Source organism: Gymnoscopelus braueri, assembly GCF_963280865.1.
Source record: "Gymnoscopelus braueri genome assembly, chromosome: 12".
In the NCBI taxonomy this organism is placed as follows: domain Eukaryota; kingdom Metazoa; phylum Chordata; class Actinopteri; order Myctophiformes; family Myctophidae; genus Gymnoscopelus; species Gymnoscopelus braueri.
In genome coordinates, this window is record NC_137614.1 from 37,961,414 (window position 1) to 37,984,489 (window position 23,076).

The 23,076-nt window shown below is 39.8% G+C and overlaps 1 protein-coding gene across 1 annotated transcript in view; it reads left to right on the forward strand.

Moving 5' to 3' along the window:
• The window catches only part of LOC308096864 (solute carrier family 41 member 3-like), a 511,014-nt gene that overhangs the window by 76,106 nt on the left and 411,832 nt on the right, over positions 1 to 23,076 (forward strand). The gene's annotated exons all lie outside the window — the stretch shown is intronic.

A 23,076-nucleotide genomic window follows, 5' to 3' on the forward strand; every position in this document is an offset into this window, starting at 1 on the left:
GTGGTGGAAACTGTATTTAAGTACAATTTTGAGGTATTTTTTACTTTACTTGAGTATTTCATGTTTCCAGTACTTTTACTTCTACTCCACTACATCTCAGAGGCAAATATTGTACTTTTACTCCATTACAATTATTTGAAAGCTTTAGTTACTAGTTACTTTGTAGAGTTTGATTATTATTATAAGACATACATTAGCCACTTCCATTTGAAAATAGCCGATCTACAAGCTCACAACAGGCCCGGGATGTGACGCATTGTGAGCTTGTAGATCTGCTATTTTCAAAGGATTTCTATTCATTTTATCCATTTGAAAACTTGTGAAATGGGACATTCTGCATAATGAGTACTTTATACTTTTGGTACTTTAAGTACATTTTGAAGCCAATACTTTTGGCATCTAATTCCGGACTTTTAATTGTTACAGAGTAAAGTATTTCTACATTGCAGTATTGATACTTTTACTTAAGTAAGAAATGTGAGTACTTAGAGTACCACTGCTGTAGATTAGACTTGGTTGTCCCAGAGGCATATTTGTTTTCTCAGCCCGAACATAACACATGAAGAAAAACAGTAGCACACCACACCAATTATCTCCAATAAACACACAAACATATGTCAGAGAGACAGTTTATGATCAAGAGCCGAGTGAAAGAAACCTATGTGGACTAAACTCCTGCTAGGAATCTATCATCATCAGGCTTATGGTTAATTAAGTTTCATAAACTGCCAAACATTTCAGAAATCAAATGTACAAATGTGATGTGAAGACGATGACAAATTTAAGTTGCAAGTGGCATTGATTTGAGGATTCTCAGGTGCCCTATATGTTACCCCATAGCAAACATTACATTTAATTAAATGTAATGTTTGCTCTAGTCGTATAATATTGTAAAATTTAATTCAGCTAATAGAGTGACCCAGATGCTGCCAGATTTGATCTGCAAGTTATTTACATGTCCCTTCCAGCTCAGCCTCAAAATACTTGAGCAGTGCTCCCCTCCACGACCCCCCCCCCCTCCTGAAATTCTTATATCTCCGTCCAGATGGCAGTATTGGGAAGTGATGATTGAGGGGGTGATCAGTGTCGTTTGCTATGTGAGTGCTACTACTAGGCATGTCACATGTGATGGCTCTGTAGTAGTAGGCTACTTCATATCTCAGAGTTTGCGTGTGGGAAGGACAATGATTTTGGAGTATGTGTGATGCTGGTAAGGTAATGTTAGACACTATCTTTTTTGTGGTCTCACTTTGTATTATTATTATTATTTTTAAATTATTCTTTTATGTTTATTTTAACTTTTTTTGGGGGGCATGATATTTTTGTTGTTGTTTTGATTGATTGATTGATTGATTGAATACTTAATTAGTCATAAATGTAAACAGCACGTGGTACAGCAAGACATTAAGGCTAAAAGGATAACAAAAAAAAAGTCCTGCATGGGGGTCTCCATTGTGATCCTGTGTTGCTGTTATGGCTGCCAGTTCCCACCGTGCGTGGGAGTCCAGACTGCTCCAGATTGAACAACTGCCAACTGCTATAGCTTGCATAATGTCTTTAGAGTATAGGACTCAATGTACAGGTCATCGGGTTGTGTTGACTCCTCCAAAGAGGATGATACGATCTCCCACCATGCAACAGCACTTGGGCCTTTCCCTTTGGGCTTAACCTTCTTCCAGGAGAAGGCCTTTTGATTGAATTTCCGTATCATTGATATTTGATTGCGGAAAGTTGTTCCCACCAAATATGAAAGCTCTCAATTGTAGGCAAAGACTGAATGTCCACATTTTACTGATTTTTTTTTCTTTGAGCACTTTATAATAAAAAACAAAAACAATATGCTAATTTAATTGTAGGATTCTGTTGTTGATCTATTCTAGACATTTAAAACAGAAAGATCTACCATGTTTTGGCCTATAACTCGTGAACCATAGGTTGTACAATCAAAATGTCTTTGCCCCGGATTCCAAACATCAAAAAAGTCTGCAAACTCACATATTGATGTGTTGTGAGCTTGTAACATTCCCAAAATAGGGATGTGAGGTTGAAAGTGGTTAAACAAAGACTCATTCCATTGGCGATTCAAGCAAAGTGAAAATTCAGCCATCCTTAGTCAGAAAGATTTACTGTTTTTGTGCAAGCCGGTGAGTTTGATTCATTTGTTTATTTCTGTAATTATACAAACCAGAGAGTCTCATGTATACAAACTGCTTAGTCACTGTCATCAGAACACAACAACACTGTCATTAAGCCTACATTCAGACTGGAAGACGCACAACACAAGTGCACAACACATTCAAGCTTTTGTTTCCTTTCTGTGTATCTATTTCTCTGCACTTTGCATGATTTGATTTGTAGCAAGGCTATATGTTGTTGGAGGAATTATATAGACAGCTAACCTCTTTCCGAGCCAAACAAGTCATGAAAGCTCTGGTGAAAGTCTGATCGAGCAAAAGTAAAGTGAAGCACTGCAACTTTTTTGTTGGTTAGACTTGTGCCTCCGACATGTGCAGGAATATCTCCACCCAAAGTACAGAGAGATTTACAGTGGCACATGCAAACGTGCACGCGCACACACAAGCACGCAAGCAGACAAGCATGCACACACAAATTCAAGAACAGACGCAAACGTGCACACGTGCACAATTAGAAACGCACATGCACACACATTATATATCTAATATATTCCGTATATCTGGCTTCTAAAGGATTCTCCTCCCCCATGTTCTGAACACATGTTACTGCTAAAGTCTCCTTTGAGAGTTCAAATACAGTGTCGGCACTTGTGCTTTTGCATGGAATGGAATGGAATGAAAAGTTGAAAGACATTGAAGGTTTACAGAGAAAGAAAGAAAGAAAGAAAGTACGGAAGGGAAGAAGGAAGGAAGGGAATGAAGTTAAATAGGGATTGCTATTGATAGTTTTTTCCTTGTCCTTGAAATTCAGGCACGAATGCATGTGCATGTGCACGTGCATGTGCACGCATGCACACACGGACGCACGCACACGCACGCACACACACACACACACACACACACACACACACACACACACACACACACACACACACACACACACACACACACACACACACACACACACACACACACACACACACACACACACACACACACACACACACACACACACCACTGTTGCACTGATCAGTTGTCTATCTATCCAGTCAGTGGTGCTGATTTACTTTGCAATTTAACACTAGCTATGCACTCTTTTGAAACAAAATAGCTGTAATCACACACGTATACGCTTTAAACGCCCGAGGGAAAGTCAAGGGTGGTTATCACTGTTTAATCAGGGGGTAGTTGGCACAGCAGAGAGCGCTTGCAAACTTTGAAATGCTCCTATCATCACCTCATCAAATAACTTGCTACTTTCAAACCTGAACAAATGTTTTCAGACATTCTATCATGATGTAATGTTATGATATAAAACCGCAAACCCCACGACATGAGATTAAATGAAACTTTATTGTTCCCAGAGGGGAAATATAACAACTTAACAAGTCAACCTTATCTGTAAATGGCAGGGAGCTAAATGATTATCGGGAGCTACTGTTTTCACCCCTGTGTGTGTGTGTGTGTGTGTGTGTGTGTGTGTGTGTGTGTGTGTGTGTGTGTGTGTGTGTGTGTGTGTGTGTGTGTGTGTGTGTGTGTGTGTGTGTGTCCAGGGGTCATCAACATGTCCGTGGCAAGACATCTGTCACATAAAAAAATATAGCCTATTTATTTTCTTCATTATAATGTAGAAACATATAAAAAATGAGTTTGAATAACTTTGGTGACTCGTAAAGTAACATATGCTCATTAATATGTTGCAGGAGATTTGCAGTATTGCACGTGGTACCATACACAATTGCATCAGGTGAAGACAACAAGACAGCTAAAAGAAATTATTGCTAATGGCTGCAATTCCGTGAAAATTTCTAATGTGCTTTCAATCCTTTGTTGGAAGAAAACCTATTTTTCTCTCTTTTTTTTTAGCCAACAGATTCATGGAGTGTATGTGGTGTGGTCAGACATTGAAATAATTTAAGTCAACGGCATGCAAGGGACCACAGTGGCATGCAAGGGACCAAAAAAATGGTGCAGGAAAAGAGCAAAAACAGAAGGCATGTCATCTGTTCAGAAGGAGCTATTTGCTACCAATGCAAAGCAGGGCAGAACTGGACAAGTAAAGCAGGTTGGCGTTAGTTGAGATAAAGTGTTTCAAAGTATCCAATAATGACAATAACAATAATAACGCTCCACAATCATAATCCATGGAAACCCTCCTTCCACAGCCTGGTTCCTTCTCCAAACTAAAAGTTAGCTCACCTCTGATCAAAGTTAGGTGCCTTCGCAAGTAACTATTGTGACACTGCATTCAATTAAAATCCTGGCATGCCCGTATAGGCCTACATATATTTTTTGTCTCTCAAGTTTCCTTGTTCCAGTGTTTATCCTTGACGTTTCCGTGAGGAGCATTTAACATGTAATTATTATGTCTAATAATAAATCAAATCAAATCAAGTGTAGCTTGTAGTGTGTGTCTTTGTTTCCATTGTTACAGTTGCATGCCTTGGACTTTCTCACCAACAGAGAATACCTGATCACCTTAATGGAAACCACAACTAGCTACCGTACCTTGCCAAACCAAGCGGTTTAGCTGGTAGAACTTGATCTCCTTCTGTCCTCAATTGACACCAGCAATCTCTATAATAGCTATGGTGTAATACGCACCCACTCACCTTTGCAGCTAAGTGGCCCTTTTACGATGGAAGCACGTCTGTACTGATGACACTCAATTATTATTATCCAAAATAATTAGGATTTTGTTTTTGGTGGTTAAGTGACTCAGTAGTCAATGAAGACATACTATTGTTTTAAAATGTGCAGCACATTGGAATAGACCCTATGACATATTTAGAGTCCATTAGTATACATTTAGGGCTAGGCCACTGTGTTTTAGGTAAAATGATTATTTTGCATGTCTGTGGCATCTGTGAAATATTAATGAAAATGTCCTTCACGAGCTGCCATGGTGATGACCCATGCCAATGTCACAAATTTAGACCATTAGACCGAGGAACCAGATTCGTGAATACTTTTTCAAATCCATCAATGACTAATATGCAATTTTTGTGAATTGTAACCGCAGACCCATCATCCATCCAGGCCATGTCCGTGACACTATGGCGTGTGACCATTACAGTCCCACTCAGAGGGAGCTATAATGTCTTGCTCAGGGACACTTCGACTCATATACTGGACAGGTGACAAAACAGTGACCTTCTGATTAACAGATGGTCTTATAGTCACTGAGCTACGGCCACCTGACTATTGATGTAAAGATGGTGTTAGCCAACTGAACATAACCTTAGGGCTGTCTAACGATTACAAAATTGTACAAATTAATCACATGAATTCGCGCGATTAATCAAAAATAATAAATTTGGAACCAAACTACCACCAAATTAATGAAGAATTCACACAAAAGAAAATGAAATACTATTGTTATAGGTGCTGTAAGTGATATAGTTTTCTTAAAATAAGTGTAAGACTGTAACTTGCTATAGAGTGTTCTTTCAATAACTCTTTCCTGTCTCTTCAGCTCTTTAGTAAACATAAAATACATGTTCAGGTCGGGATACCAATTTCAAACAATCAGGAGAGAGAACTCATTCAGAATCAGGATATAGGATAAACAAGTGTGAAGTAATTAAACAAAAAAGACAAGATTGGAACGCTATAAAGCTATGATTGAAGCTGATAAATGATCTTTGTGGGGTTCGCTGATTGGATGCAATTTGTAACCCACCTGAAAATGTATTGGCTGTTTACTAAGTACCTGGATATGGGGAGATCCCTGTTACTGAAATAAAAATAAAAAAAACACTCTTCAGCAATGATCACTCATCGGAATATATAGGGTTTAAACCTTTTAACAATAAACCTTTGTTTCATTTACAGCACCTTTAATGGAACAAATATAATTCATAAATGGCACTTTAATAATTATTAATCATTAAATAATGATGCATATGTGACTTTACTTGGGGAGACACAAATAATAGTGACCATTGTACATAATGTAATTAAGTAGTGATGAAAACCATGACCCAGCTGAAGGCCCACCTGGGACCATGCACCGGCCCTATTCAGTGAGCCAGTCCCACTTTGGAGACACTGTTGTCCTAGCCTCAGGTGTCCATGCGTTGTTGTTTTTTTTGTTAAAAAAAAACATAATTTGGTTGCATATCCATCATATATGAAGTATACTGTGAATTAACATTCCTCAACTAATGATACACCTATTAAGTTGGCAATACTTACCATACATACTGACTCAAACCTTAGTTCATGGAATTCATGACTAATTCATCCATAAAACTATCATAAGTTAAGCAGAATATTAAGTGCATTAATTTGTACTCTCAAGTAAAGTGTTACCTATACAGATCCAAGTTCAAGACAAAAGGCTGTTTATTTTCTTCTCCATATTCTCCATATTTTGACTTTACTCAACTGTAATGTGATCCATGCAAAACATGCTCAGTTTGTTTGACAGTCAAATGTCTGTTTCAGAATAAAACTAGAAAAAATGTGTTTTGCTAAATTAGACCTGCTGGTGGCGCTATAACAGGCCAATGTCAAAAGGGTGGCATTTGCTCCTCAACATAGTGTGAATGTGCGTGCAAAGTTTGACCGCAATCGGATGCTGCATTCATGATTTGGGGCATTTTGTTCAAAACAAGCCACTACTGCAAACTTTAGATGTCAATCTTAGCCAATCAGGATGGAATGTGAAAAATCAAACACATCCGTCTTGATCACATGACTATAGAGATCATGTGTACTGATTTGCGTGAAATTTGGATCAAATCGGAAGGAGTAATATACAAAAATTTGTTTTACATAAGTCGGCCTCCTGGTGGCGCTCTAAAAGGCAGATGTGAAAAATGCAGGGCAAGGGTTTTTCCTTGACCTCTAGGGAGTGCGCTTACAAAGTTTTACACAGATCGGCGCAGTTATAGGTAAAAACACGAATGGGCCTGTTATAGCGCCACCATGAGGCTGATTTGAACATTTTCAAGTGGCATTTCTTCCTCTGCATAGTGGGAATATGCATGCAAAATTTCAAGGAAATTGCATGCTGTGTTCATGATTTGAGGCATTTTGTTCAAAACGGAGCACTCCTGCACACTTTGGAAGCCATTTTTAGCCAATCAGGATGGAATATGAAAAATCTGAAAGACCTGTTTCGTTGAATGACTATAGAGCACCGAAGTCCTGACGTCACTCGTTCATCCCCAGGTTTGCGGAAGTAATTTCTCTATGGAGAATAACATTGGGTCATCTTAGAATCGTCTCATATAAGAATTGTGGTCCAAAAATAAACACCGCGTGTCGGCGTTATTGTCAGGGAGGAGGTTCTGTATCGTTTATGATAGTCAGTCACTTATATTTGATACAGTCTGTTTCTGGCGAAAATGTAACTAATTCGGCGGAAGTAACATTAGCGTTTTCTCACCGTCAGTTGATGCTTCATATCCATAAGAGTCAACCCGCCGGGGTCATGTGTTTATTTTTGGAACACAGTTCTTATTTGACGCGATATTCAATACGTCTATGGGATTCAGAACGGGGGTGGAAAACTGCAAACCAGGTAGACAAACAAAGGATGTGTAAATGACGTCAGACTTCGGCGGTCTATAGAGATACTGTGTACCGATTTACGGGATTTTTGGACAAAATCTGTAGGAGTACTGTCAAAATATGTTTTGCACAAATCGGCCTCCTGGTGGCGCTATAAAAGGCGCATGTGAAAAATTTGGGGCAGAGGTTCTGCTGTGGCATCCAGGGAGTGTGTGTGCACAGTTTCGCTGCGAGCAAGCCAACGGTGCCGGAGATTATCTGTCCACAGACAGAATGACGGACACACGGACGGACGGACACACGGACGGACGGACGGACGGACAGGGGGCAAAACATACTTTCTCGCCATGCCTTTCGGCCTGGCGGAGACAATAAACAAAGTAGATGTTAAATAAACTGAAACAAGTGAGAAGGTGATACACATGTTTCAAGCGTGCTTTACAGCATTCAAGTCACACTATGCAAAATATGCTTTGGGTTGTATACTTCAAAATAAAAGGGGGCTGTGAGTTTTCCATTACTTGTAATATTATTATTGTATACTGTAATATTCATTTACACATTAACATTTTAATTGTATTTATTATACAAGCATTATTCAAGTGACAACGACACATGTACGGAAATGTAAAGTAGTTCTGTGAGGAGTTAACATCACCCTTAAGCCTGATTTATACTTTGTCGTAACACAACAATGCATTTTGAGATTGTAGATTTTTAGCAAGCAACGCGAGTATACGTAAACTAGACGGGTACTGTTTCTAGAGAAACAGTGTGGGCTCGATTTCCTGTCGTCTGACACAGAATGTTCCATGTTAAACGGATGATGTCATCCATTTCTGAACTCTCTCAAGTGGTCGTGTTGTTGTGGCAGACGTAGCATCAAACAGGAAGAATGAGGACGTCATAGCCTAAATGTTAAGTTTTTAAGTTGCTTGCTTCAGTATTTACATATTTGATATTCATTTTTATCAGACACGTCCCCTTCCTATATAAACTCATTGTAACTTCAAACTCCATTTTAACCATGTTAGATGAATTGAAAACACCCGTCCTTGGTTCTGGTGACAATCATTGTGATATTGTCCTTCTAAAGCGTGAGGGGGGCCTGTTTTTTTCAATTATGTTTTTTATATATTCTTTTGGGAAAAAAAGTAAGTACAACCAAAAAAATCAATACAATTAATGAAAAGTCAGTCACCAGAACCAAGGACGGGTGGGGCCGGACTTACCGTTGGGCTAGGGTGGGCTGCAGCCCACGGGCCTCCAACTGGGGGGGCCTCCGATTTTTTTGGGAAAAAAAATATATATATATATATTATTTTTTTTTTATTTTTTTTATGCCAAAAACCAAAAACTGGAAAAAAAACGAACCCAATCCGCCCAGAACCGCGAAAAAAACGAACCCAATCCGCCCAGAACCGCAAAAAAAAATAGCGCGCGCGCGCGCAAAGGGGGCAAGCATGCACGCGCGCTGTGCGCGCGTGCATGCGCGCCAGGGGGGCCTCGAAAATTACTCTAGCCCACGGGCCTCAACTCCTATAAATCCGGCACTGGGTGTTTCCGATGAATCTATCATGGTTAAAATGGAGTTTTAAGTTACAATGGGTTTGTATAGGAAGGTGTCTGATAAAATGAATGTCAAATATCTAAATACTGAATCAAGCAACTTAAAAACTGACTTGGATGCTCACAAAAGCCTGAGTAGATGTTAAAACGACCCAAAACATGTTTGGAAGTGAAATAACCCTTTAACTTTGTTGTATTTGACACTTAAAAGAGGCTGCAAGGTGTGATTTCAGTGCGTTCAGTGGATACACCCCCAGCAGTCAGAGCATAATGAGCAGAGGAAATACTTCTTGTTTTTTTTCATGCTTATTAAACCAAATTTTATATCCTTAAAATTTGGCTGGGTGGTTAACACATTATTCTGTGGAGTGAAAAACTCAGAAAATATGCTGCTTTACCAGGACTTTAAGCATTATGCTTGAAACATTTGGTAAAGGGTCTGAGTACAAATCCAACAGGACAAAGGCCATTGACCTGGGGCACTGCAGTGATGTTTTTCCACTCTGTGTGCATCTTAAGAGAGTGATTAGTCATTTTAAAAGTGCAAACCACAGCTCCGTTATTGGACTGTGAAAGCACTTTTATTGAACAATTACCAGCACAGTGGAAAGCATGATTCACTGTGCGTGTGCGTGCATACATGTGTACACACGTGTGTGCGTGCATGTGTGCGTGCATGTGTGTGTGTGTGTGTGTGTGTGTCTCTTTACAGCTTTTTAGGGTTTAATGATACATGTTAAATTCAGCTCCATGGACATTGCTGGAGGACACCTTTGTTGGCTGTCGCTGTAATGTTCCACATTATTCAGTGTTCACAGTTAATGAAATCAAATACAAATAACTCCAAAGATATTTAATTACCAACATGAACTGGCAGAACAGCCAGAATATGCTTGAAGTGTCTGGAATCCTAATTGATAGATGCAACACTGTGCTTTCACGAAAAATGACATCATTAATGTTTTGTTTAATGGTTGTGGAAAACACTGTCTCACACAGGATGCCAAAATGTCCTATTAGAGTTCAATTAGGTTGAGAAGCCTTTATTGTTTGCTGGTTGTCGCTGCTCATCAAACCATTTGGTGACCATATGTGCCCTGTGGCCTTGCGTTCACTGGCATTAAGCAGTGTGTGTGTGTGTGTGTGTGTGTGTGTGTGTGTGTGTGTGTGTGTGCGTGTGCGTGCGTGCGTGCGTGCGTGCGTCTGTCTGTCTGTCTGTCTGTCTGTCTGTCTGTCTGTCTGTCTGTCTGTCTGTCTGTCTGTCTGTCTGTCTGTGTGTGTGTGGGTTGTCTGTCTGTCTGTCTGTCTGTCTGTCTGTCTGTCTGTCTGTCTGTCTGTCTGTCTGTCTGTCTGTCTGTCTGTCTGTCTGTCTGTCTGTGTGGGTCTGTCTGTCTGTCTGTCTGTCTGTCTGTCTGTCTGTCTGTCTGTAAGTTTGTGCATTCATAGGGATGTCAGCTCAAACATGAAGGGTTAGAGGTTATTGGAGGGGACGTGAATAGTAGTATGAGTTATTAGCTGCATAAAAATATATATTATTCTTATTTTCATTTTGTGATCAAATCTCCACATACTGTTTTACTTTGCACTATACTTTTGCTGCTGCATGTGTGTACATTCTGTACACAGTTTAATCTGATATAGATCAAACTTGGCAGATGTGTTCAGGATCTGTACTTTTGATTATCATTCACCGTGCCGGAGCAATCGGCATGATAATCCCCCTGGATTCTTTGGATCATGACGCAACTCCCCATGCATGTAGGCCATTTTGGAGGCCAGTTTTCAAAACTCACACTCACACGATCTGGAGTCATGTGATCAAGATGTATCAGTCAGATTTTTCATATTTCATTCTGATTGGCTAAAATTGGCCTCCAAACTTTGCAGGAGGGGCCCATTTTGAACCCTGTGAGTCTCCAAAATGCAATAATAAAGACAAGCAGGTGGGGAAAATACACGCCACTTCGAAACGTTGAAGAAATGGTCAATTTCTCACTCTGCTGCATGCGTCACGCCAATTGCCTGTGTCAAAATAGGGCCAAATGTATTTCAAGAAACAGCCATCAACGCTATTACTGTCTCAAATATAAAATGTAAAGATACTGTTTATAGAATTACACTGTGTTTGGCCAGGCCAATGACAGCCAGCCAGTAGCAGTAGTAGACACAGCAGCCTCAGACACACTGCAGCAGCTCTGGAACTGGATTGTTCTTTGACTCATCAGAGCCTGAAACACATAAGACAAATCTATGAGGTTAAAGAGTTTTGTTCTTCCAAACTAACATTCAAAATAAGGGACACCTTTTTAAAGTTATTCTGTCTATGACAGATAACAAGTAATTCAATTCAACAAATGATATCCATATTACATGGATATAGAGCGGCATGAGAATGAACTCAATGAACTTTTCCTTTGAAGTGTCCACATCTGTGACATGTAATGGCTGCTTTAAGCAATGGAACATGACAGGGTGTGTGTTATGTAATGACACAGAATAGAATGAGCATTTGAGTGGAATGTGCCCTGCAAAGTATGAAAACGTTTTATAGTATTACTGTCTGCACTGGAATGAAAATTTTAAAAGCATAAATACATGACATATGTATTTATGATTGTAACATGTGTTATTTGTTAAAAGTAGAAACATGGACTGGGCCGCTGGCGTAGAGGTCCAGGCACCTAGGCTTAGTGTAGCCTGACAGCATGTCGTGGGTTCAAGCCCCGATCCTGGCGGCCTTTGCTGTATGTCACTCCCCAAATCCTGTCAGCCTACTGTCCTAGGCATAAAAGCCCCCCAAAAAAGTAGAAATACAAATAATGCCATGCATGTCCTAAAGGAGTTAGATATTTTAAAGGGTGAACTTTTCTCCACAGTAGAGATTTAAGAGTTTCTAGATAGAATGATGATGTAGTAGATGGGTGCACAAATTATTTAGAGTATAATAGAGAGGATATCAATTTATCAACACACTGACCCTCTTATACCGTAAAAACTCTCAATAAGGTGCCGATGAGCACATGGCTGAAGTCTCAGCAGCAGATGTCAACAATGGTCAAGTCAAACACATATTGGCCATTACAGTACAGAACACTTACATTACATGACAATTTGTCATTCATGAGTAAACTATCACTTCAAATTGTCCTGCAAATATCACTTGTTAGGTGCTGATGTGGTGAGAACCCAAATGCAGACAGCGATCAGTACAGGTGACACAGGTGAACAAAGACAAGAACATTTCAGACAAACTGAAAACATGCGACGCATAAGACTCAACAAGGAGACCGGTAGACACATGAGGGGTGATTGAAAACGTGAAATGAAAACGTCCTTTGGGGAGCACATATGTATGGGTCACACAATTGCAGGTGTGATTAATTATTACCCCACACCAATCAATCGCAACGCACCTGTCAATTGTGTGCCCCATACATATGTGCTCCCCAAAGGATGTTTTCATTTGTTCAATCCAGCAATCATTTCGGGCCCCGTCGCCAACAGAGAATGTTGTCTGTGTGCAGCTTGTGGAAAAGTATTTTACTAAACACCCATTTTTGGGTGTGACAAAGGAGGGAGTCCACACATAAGTAAAAAGCAAAACATGTATTTATTTCAAATTAAATGCCATAAATGAAACAAAACTAAACATAAATAAAAATGCTGTGTGAATAAATGTTAGGTATCAGTGGCGTCTAGCAATGTATGGATGAGTGAGTGGAGTATGGCGTATGCACTATGCATGTGTGTGAATGTATTTTATAACTGAAAATAGAGCAGGAACCAAACAACCTCCTGTTCATTGGAGGAGAAGAAGAGAGTGAGATGTAAGTTACCCCCAGGTGAGGCCCAGTGGATGACCACCTGCCCCACTCTGCCAATCCGACTGGGAAAGTGCCAGCCCCAGACAGGCAGATACAAAGTGGGGAGGCGTCACTTAACTGTCATAATGATTAAGTTTAAATAGGGCATTAATAGATGGAGATACACGTTTTCCGGCCGACAGCAACGATACATGCCTATTATATTCTCTATTGAAGCTCCATGTGCCTATTTATTAAATTCCATTTCTTGTGAGCAAAATGCACATCTGCACATGACACCCAGCAACGATATCTCTGTAAATCTGGCATAACACACGCGCATGTATTCACTTATATGCTCACAAACACACCGCAGAACAAAGATACCACACTGAGAGTCCATGTCTGCTTCCCTTCTTCACTTTGATTATCTCTTTCGACGTAATTGCTGTTCTCCGTGGCGGTTTGGTGGTCTTCAGAGGGGAGTAGCCTTGAGTGCTTCCACATGCTACCATGTTAGCTAATGGGTTAGCACTTTGGCTTTAATGAGAGCCTTTGACTGGGTGATCATGTTCTGGGGACTTTCTACCGGGCCACATCAATGAATGCACCAGGCTGAGGTTAAAAATATATGATCATGATTGGAGAGATTACAATATGCCTGACTGACCCCTATGGTTTCCAAAGTCAAATTTGAACTTAAGTGTGAGCAATGAGTTCTCTAAATATAAGTCATGCAGTAAAGCGTGTCTGGTAACTATTGGCAATTACTGCAGCCCCATACCCCATCCCTTTGCAGTGGTTTGATTCTGTATGTAACAAGACGGCTTCTTCTAAACTTCATCCATTTGGACAAAGATCAGCTGTTGCCTAACAGGTTGTAAAGGCAGAAACTTGAAATGTTCCCAAATATCCGACTTTACACTTAATATAGCAACGATGTACTGCTGCTGCAGTGCACATCTGATGTAACACTAGAATGAACATGAAGCAGCTTTGGGTCAAATGTCAAGAGGCACCTCTCTCCCCCGCCCCTCCCCATCCCTGGATTTGCACATATCCAGCAGAATACAACAAACTAGCTACTACCGGACAGCGGTTTTGTTATATCAATGGTCGCAGCACAATTTACGGTACACTAATTTGACATAATAAGCCGTTATTACAAATAATGTGTTTCTTATTAGCAATAATGTTTTTTTATTAGGAAGAAACAAACGTTGTTATACCCTTATTTTCCACTATTATCCCTTAATTATGTTCTAATTAGAAATTGAATGAAACGTAACAAAAGGCGTTATTAGAAATGGTGTTCTCTGCTATTAGACAGAAACAAACAAACACAGTTATAGGCTAATTATGGAACATAATTCCTAGAGGCTAACAAAGCCTAATAAGACCTAACAAAGCCTAATAAGATGTTATTTCCACTTACTTGACCGTCACATTACAACCCCGCAACTACTAACTACACGATGTGATGTTAGGCTACTATTAGTCTACTGTAAGGGTTTCGTTAGAACAAATGTGTTCTTTATTAGGCCTTTATTTAATGTTATTTCCACTTACTTCAAGTTACTTTACATCTAATTACAACAGAACTGTACCGTAAATTGTACATTAGCCATTCTGGGCTAACTTCATGACCCATTATACTTCTGCCTACCTTTTTGCTTAATAAAAATTATTATGTTGTTATTAGGAACACATTACCTCTCATTACTACAGAACTGTACCGTAAATTGTACACCAGCAATTCCGTGCTAACGTCATGACACATTATACTTCTGCCTACCTTTTTGCTTAATAACATTTTATATGTTGTTATTAGGAACACATTACCTCTCATTACTACAGAACTGTACCGTAAATTGTACACCAACCAGTCCATGCTAACGTCATGAAAGGAGAATGCATGCTCGTTATATATCAGGTGAAGACAAAATAGCCTAACACATCCTAGTGGCTGGTTGCTGTATAGATCATAACATCAACTCGGAAAGCTTAATAAATTGAAACAATTGCTGCAGCTTATTATTTTATTTTCACTCACTGCAAAATAAGCCATTTTGACAATGAAATCCAGTATTATGGACATATTTCTTTTAAGCTTTGCCACTCCAAGCACTTAAAAGCGCACAATAAAAGCTATCCAACGAGTTGAAAAAAGTATTTAATTCGCCGGTTCCATAATATTTTGCATTAGAAGATGCAATTCAACATTTGACCAGTAGGGGAATCAGCAATGTTATGTCTACGGGTGCAACTCTTGCGCAATGTCTTAAAAACATCGGATGAGGACAGAGGCGAATTAAATACTTTTTTCAATTTTTTTTGGATAGCTTTTATTGCGCGCTAGAACTTAAAACATCTGAGAGCATGGCAGAAAACCTTTACTTTTTGGATACGATGTGCAGAAAGGGGTAAGAAACATGTATAGTGGAAAATGTGCGACAATGTCCTGCTAAAACGGCACAGAGAAACGAGGAACCTCATCTCGGAGCTATACAGCGGAGGGAGAGGTTCCGTAGGGGCTATCTAACTTGTTGACTGATTGGTCTTTATGACGGTCCATCACTTTTCCAAGCATATGATTGGTTGGGGGGCGGGACGAGCTGGGATGTGTGTGTGCGCTTAGCCAATTTTAGAGGAAGTGGTTTTGATGTGTCTGAAGGACTCATTATGTGTATGTAAACGGGAGCATTACGTGACAATCGTACCACTTAGTGCATAAGTGATGAATGAGTTTACTCATCTGTATTGATAGTGTTTAATATTTATCCTGTTTGGAGTCAAGACGAGTCCTGGTTTTAACGTTACTGTAGTAAGCACGCGTCTCGAGTTACACTGGTGTTAGCCTCATGCTAGCTGAGCTAATGTCCAGTGTGAGAAGCAACACCGGGATCGTTTTGGAATATAAAGACTTTCGGACACTTGTTTTATATATTTTATTCAACGTTTGTCAGAGAAATGTTTTATTGTTAATTGTCAATTGTCTTTTTCCTAAATTGCTTGGAGTGGCAAAGCTTAAAAGAAATATGTCCATAATACTGGATTTCATTGTCAAAATGGCTTATTTTGCAGTGAGTGAAAATAAAATAATAAGCTGCAGCAATTGTTTCAATTTATTAAGCTTTCCGAGTTGATGTTATGATCTATACAGCAACCAGCCACTAGGATGTGTTAGGCTATTTTGTCTTCACCTGATATATAACGAGCATGCATTCTCCTTTCATGACGTTAGCATGGACTGGCTGGTGTACAATTTACGGTACAGTTCTGTAGTAATGAGAGGTAATGTGTTCCTAATAACAACATATAAAATGTTATTAAGCAAAAAGGTAGGCAGAAGTATAATGTGTCATGACGTTAGCACGGAATTGCTGGTGTACAATTTACGGTACAGTTCTGTAGTAATGAGAGGTAATGTGTTCCTAATAACAACATAATAATTTTTATTAAGCAAAAAGGTAGGCAGAAGTATAATGGGTCATGAAGTTAGCCCAGAATGGCTAATGTACAATTTACGGTACAGTTCTGTTGTAATTAGATGTAAAGTAACTTGAAGTAAGTGGAAATAACATTAAATAAAGGCCTAATAAAGAACACATTTGTTCTAACGAAACCCTTACAGTAGACTAATAGTAGCCTAACATCACATCGTGTAGTTAGTAGTTGCGGGGTTGTAATGTGACGGTCAAGTAAGTGGAAATAACATCTTATTAGGCTTTGTTAGGTCTTATTAGGCTTTGTTAGCCTCTAGGAATTATGTTCCATAATTAGCCTATAACTGTGTTTGTTTGTTTCTGTCTAATAGCAGAGAACACCATTTCTAATAACGCCTTTTGTTACGTTTCATTCAATTTCTAATTAGAACATAATTAAGGGATAATAGTGGAAAATAAGGGTATAACAACGTTTCTTCCTAATAAAAAAACATTATTGCTAATAAGAAACACATTATTTGTAATAACGGCTTATTATGTCAAATTAGTGTACCGTAAATTGTGCTGCGACCATATCAATTGAACAGTTACAGGTAGGTAGTTTAAATGTATGCAACATTTAAATGTTCCGTTTTGTCTGTTGTCCATATTATAGATAGCCTTATTGTGATCAATACTTTTGCTTAGCATAGTTGACAAAAACCACCTAGTCCATCTTTGTCTCTCTCCCTCCCTCTCTGTCTCTCTCCCTCTCTCTCTGTGGCACACACACACACACACACACGCACGCACGCACGCACGCACGCACGCACGCACGCACGCACGCACGCACGCACGCACGCACGCACGCACGCACGCACGCACGCACACACACACACACACACACACGCACACACACACACACACACACACACACACCCAACCACGCACGCACGCACGGTTAATACGTAGGCATTAGAGGCTTGTGCCTATGTGATCTTGTGGGTCTTTTTGTTTGTTGGTAAAGACGTACTAGCCTATGAATATACTGAGGAACAAAACAATATTAAGAAAAGGTTCAACGGCCATTACTGTGACATGTCGTGTGTTGTGATGGGGTGATGTGCACGAACACCATAGCGTGTGAATGCACACCTCAGTGGTTCAATCACATGCTGCCTGGTACCAGGCACAATGGTTCCAGGCTGTCCTCCTGGTCCTCTCGTGTCAAGTTCTCGACCTCTCTCATACTGTAGGTTGTCTTATCGTTGTCTGTGATGAATCCTATCACATGCTTGGAAGGCAGCTATGTTAGCCACTAAAGCACCAATGCAAGTGTTTATAATGTGCACACATTTGCAGGAAAGTACAAAAAGCTTGTGTTCTGTGTCTTTATATTTTTCTGACCACTGCAGGCTCAGTAAAGACATAGCAAACATGACTCTTGAATGAAGAGATGTTTTCCTGCATTGGCCGGGAATCGAACCCGGGTCAACTGCTTGGGAAGCAGCTATTCTAGCCACTATACCACCAATGCATGTGTTGTAGGTTTATAAAGTGTGCAGATATTTCCAGAGGGACAAGGTTATACAGGACATAAAGGAAAGTACAAAAAGTGTCTAGCAACTGTTCATAATTTTTCCCAAAGCCGATCAGTTTCCGAATTTGCATGAGGCTTGGCCTATGAACTCTTTCTGCCCATTCCTGGTTCCGCTAGGACATATGAAAATTTGGACTTTAACGATAAGTTGCTTTGTTGCATTGGCCGGGAATCGAACCCGGGTCAACTGCTTGGGAAGCAGCTATGCTATCCACTATACCACCAATGCATGCAAAGGACTGTTTATATGGCTGAATCCATCTTTGCAACTTGTATGGGAGACATACATGTTTTGGGAACTTAAAAACGCGAAGAGAAAGAGCTCCATCTCTAGCATCTGTTCATCATTCTACTCAAAGCATACCAGCTTCCAAATTTGCACCTGGCATGGCCGATGAGATTCTTCTGACCACTGCTGGCTCAGCAGGGATATAGCAAACACGACTCTTCCATGAAGAGATGTTTTACTGCCTTGGCCGGAATGTGTCTAGCAACTGCTCATAATTTTTCCCGAAGCCCATCAGTTTCCAAATTTGCATGAGGCAGGCTGAAATAATGTCCCATGGGGTTATTTTTTAACCCTTTATTAAACATATCCTGAACCAAAACCCGAAACAATTGAAAAGAGCATAACATTTGAAGGAAACTTTGGACCCAAGAAATTCATTAAGTGGTTATTATTAAAATTCAAGCACACCTACTCTCTTACAGGACAAAACAGCACAAATTAAATGGAGCTGAAAATGTTCCCATATTTCTGCTTTTACTAAATAATTGTACTCTTAATCCTTTAAGTGTGTTTTTTTTAAGTACCTTTAAGTACTATTTTCTCATCATCTTTGGAGGCTGAAATAAGATTTGTGTGTGTGTGTGTGTGTGTGTGTGTGTGTGTGTGTGCGTGCGTGCGTGCGTGCGTGCGTGCGTGCGTACGTGCGTGCGTGCGTGCGTGCGTGCGTGTGAGAGAGAGAGAGAGAGAGAGAGAGAGAGAGAGAGAGAGAGAGAGAAAGAGAGGGAACCATCCTGTGGATCCATCTTCGAGGTTTGGTCCTGGAGACAGACACCCTAAGTTTCTAAATATAAGAGCAGGCTTAAACCTTTCCTTCCGGTTGGGGAACAATAGCACCATCATCATCCATAGCGATAGTCTATAATGTAATCAAAGCCAGTGCAGTGTTACGTTTGATTACCTCATTAACAAATGACATGACCTGTCTGGTGAAACACGTTCAACAACTCTTATGAACGTGTAGTGTGGTGAAGTAAGTAGTATGTACATTTTATTTGTATGGCACTTCTCACAGAGAGAACTCTCAAAGTGCTTTACATACAACTGAAATAAAGACACAGCACAAAACATTCAAATGATTAAAAACAACAAAAACACAAACACAAACAAAAATATAGCTGCAAGCAGCAATAATACGGGGCCAGTGAATGCAGAAAGAAAAAAGAAAGAAGCAATGATAAGTAATATGCACAATAAGCCATAGAACATAGAAGACTGAACTTGAGAGAAAGAAGACCATGCAATTAACAAATGAACATTTTAAACCCTCACCAACCCTAACCTCAGTAAAACAACACCTAAGTCTATCCTCAAGAAACACTATGTGTAAACCCAAGAATGCCAAATCATGATCACCTCAATACATTGCCAGGGACAGGGATCGTACCAGCGACCCACAGACTCACAGGCTGCCTCTCTTCTCATTGAGCTAGATATATGGCCTCCCTGGAAGTGTCTGTTGACATCTATAATTATTTTCGTCCATTATGAACCAAGCCTCTGTGTCCCGAACTACTCTAGATAACTGGTTCACAAACCATTAAGCAATAAAGATTTTTTTTGTCTCCTCAGAACGAACTAGTGAAAGTAGCCGATCTACAAGCTGTTGTTTGATTGTAGATTGGCTATTTTCACAATGAAGTATGTCATACATTGAAAAAACATACTCTCTCAAATAAGTATTTCAGGTTATCTTTAACAATTGCACGTGTATTAATTGACACAATCATGTTGTGCAAAGCAACTTTAATGAAGTCTACATTAAGTGAGGCTTGAACTGGCGACCCACAGGTTGTGAGGCACACGTTTAAGCGAGAAGCCATTGGACCAACAGACAAAAAAGGTGAAAAAGAGAGACAACACAGATGATACAGTTTCACGCAAATAGCTGAAAAATCCTGGGTTTAAGTGTTTTTCAAACTGCTCAAAATTGCGGACAATCTAAGGGCGGAGCTTACTGGTCAACGTGATAGATGTGTTCCTCATGAGTCAAGGCACATGTGTAAGCAGGTTTAATGGCTGTCGGCCAAACGAGGCATGACTTTTGCCTGTTTAAAGTTTGCATTTTCAAAAAATCGCTATAGCGCCCTCCTTTGACCAATTGGAGTAAGATTGGTTTCGGTGATATTTGGAATGACCATCTACATTACCGCAAAGTTTAAAAGAAATGTGAGTCTGCATGTATGTGTTAGGGGCAGATGAATAATTGTCATAAAACTGCAATATTCATTGGCTCATTAAAGCTTCATTTTTTCACTTAGAAAAAATCCGCTCCCTATTTTATGTTGGCATAGGTCCAAAGTTCATGTGTAAAAAGTTTCGTGCAAATTGCTCAAAAATCCCAGGATTCCATAGATTTTAAATGTTTTTCATATAATTCAAAATGGTGGGAGATCTAAAGGTCAGAGGTCAAAAGTCAGAGTGTGAAAGTTGTTCATCATGAGTAGACGCATGCGTGTATGGAAGTTTTATTGCTGTAGGTCAAACAGGGCATGAGTTGTACCTGTTCAAAGTTGGCATTTTCAATTGAGTGCTATAGCGCCACCTTTTGACGAAAGATTGTGAGATTTAATTCTTGATGGTTTTTCATGACCATCTATCATATGGCAGAGTTTTGTAAAAAGCGTATGCACGGTTCAGCCAGAACTGCGAAAAGTGGCAGAAGGAGAAGAAACGAAATAATGCCAATATTAAAACAGGGCCTGCTGCCATGCTGGCAAGCTGGCCCCGTAAAAACTAAACACCTAAGACATTCCACAAATGTTTCTTTAAACAGTAAGTGGTTCTTAAAAATGTCCACTGAGGCTGCAGCTCTCAAGACCTGCAGAAGGGCATTCCATATCCTTGTCTTTTTTCATCCCGCGGGGAGCAGTTAGGGTTTAAGTGTCTTGCTCAGGGACATTTCGACACTGAAGCCCTGTTTAAAAAATAGAAGATCTAAATTGTAGATCTGCTTTCTTCAATGTGTTTAGTTCTGCTGTTTGGTTGATTTTTGACTGCTTCTGTAAGGATATCTATAGTTCCAATATGGAACAATAAAAAGAAAATAGTAAAAAATTAAAGTAATATAGTAATATAATATGTAATATAATATATTACCCTTGATCCAAAGTAAATAAATAAATGAATATAATATTATTTATTTTTAAAGGAGTAATAAGTAATAAGTTACATATTACTTTCCTAAGTAATATTGCCCAACACTGATCAAGACATACAATAGGCTACTATACAAGAAATCATCATAGGAGCAGTAAAAGTATATTTACCGGAAAAACAGTGGGGGATAATTTATTTTGGCAAGGTAGAAGACTTGTCTAGGTCCAGTTGCAAATTGCAGACAGGTGCTCTTTTAAGGCGGTTTTGAAAGAGGGTAGGGGGTCGCACGTTTTGATGGCTGTTGGTAGGGCATTCCACATTTTGGTGGCATAATAGCAGAAGTAATTCATCCCCATGTTTGTGTCGAATCTGGGGGAATGAGATCAGTGGAGCTCCTCTGGTGTTGGCCTGTGGCAGTTTCTCACTCTTTTGAAGTAGTTTGACAGGTACATGCATGGCACTGGTCCCTTGAGTTAGCCTGGTAAACCCCCCCTCCCTCCGGAAATCTCATTTGCATTTGGTTTCAGGAAGGAGGGTCTGGGATTGCTCACAGAGTAAAGCTGCCCGAACTGCTGCGCATTCGAACCAATCAGCGGCTGCTAGGGGCGGGATCATCCAATCACCTGCCTAGTAGCTTGAAAAAATGAAACTCCGTCTGTCATCGATTCTGCGCCCGGAGTCTCAGATGCAAGTACGCTGTGAAACAAAATGTGTGTCGCAAGCTTCTTCCATTTGACGGAGTGAGGTTACCCTTGAGTAGGCCCATCTTGAAAACTAGGCCCAGGTTGCAAAAGTGCCAAAGTTTGCACAGACTTGAAGAGGGACAAGATCATGCAGGGCATAAATCAAAGTATGAAAGGCTAGTGTTCTGCCTCTAGCAACTGTTCATAAGCTTATAAACGAAATTGCTTATGAACAGTTAGCTCATAAACGGAATTGAGTCTATATCCAGGCAATCCCAGCGAGAAGTCAGATTGCATCAGGAACCTCCAGCCGTCACCAATTTTAATTAACCAAAAGCTAGGAAAATCTAGCAAGATGTGTGTGTGTGCACAAACCAACAGCACGCGACTGACACCCTGCTTGTGGAGGAACAACTAGCAAAACACACTTGAATTGACTGCCCCACTAATATTTATCAATTTATGAAAGGTGCCCAGTGTTCCAGATTATTCAGCCCCTCCAGTGCCCACTGTTTTCACCAAAAGGTGCCCAGTGTTCAGAGAAAAAAAGTTGCTCAGAAATACCAAAAGTTCCAACTGTTCCGGTTACACAAGGTGTTATCCATGGGTCAAAAGTGGATACAAAGTGTGTTTCAGTTAGCAATTATTGCACAAGAGCAGGTGTCACGCTTTTACAAGGTAGTTTTAAAACAAAATTATTTCAGTAGTTGAGAAGTCTGTGTCCTTTCCATCCTGCCATTTGTCTCATTAATATTGACTGACCTCAATACCTGAAGGCCTCAATACCTTTTCAAACTTGCATTCCCTACCTAATCCTAATCCCCCTTTACTTCTATAGCTTGTTTTTATTTTGTTGCTGTTTTGTAAAGCGACTTTTAGTACTCAGAAAAGCGCTATATAAATTGTATGTTGTATCATTATTATTGTTATTATTAATCAAGTGTCTCTCCATATTC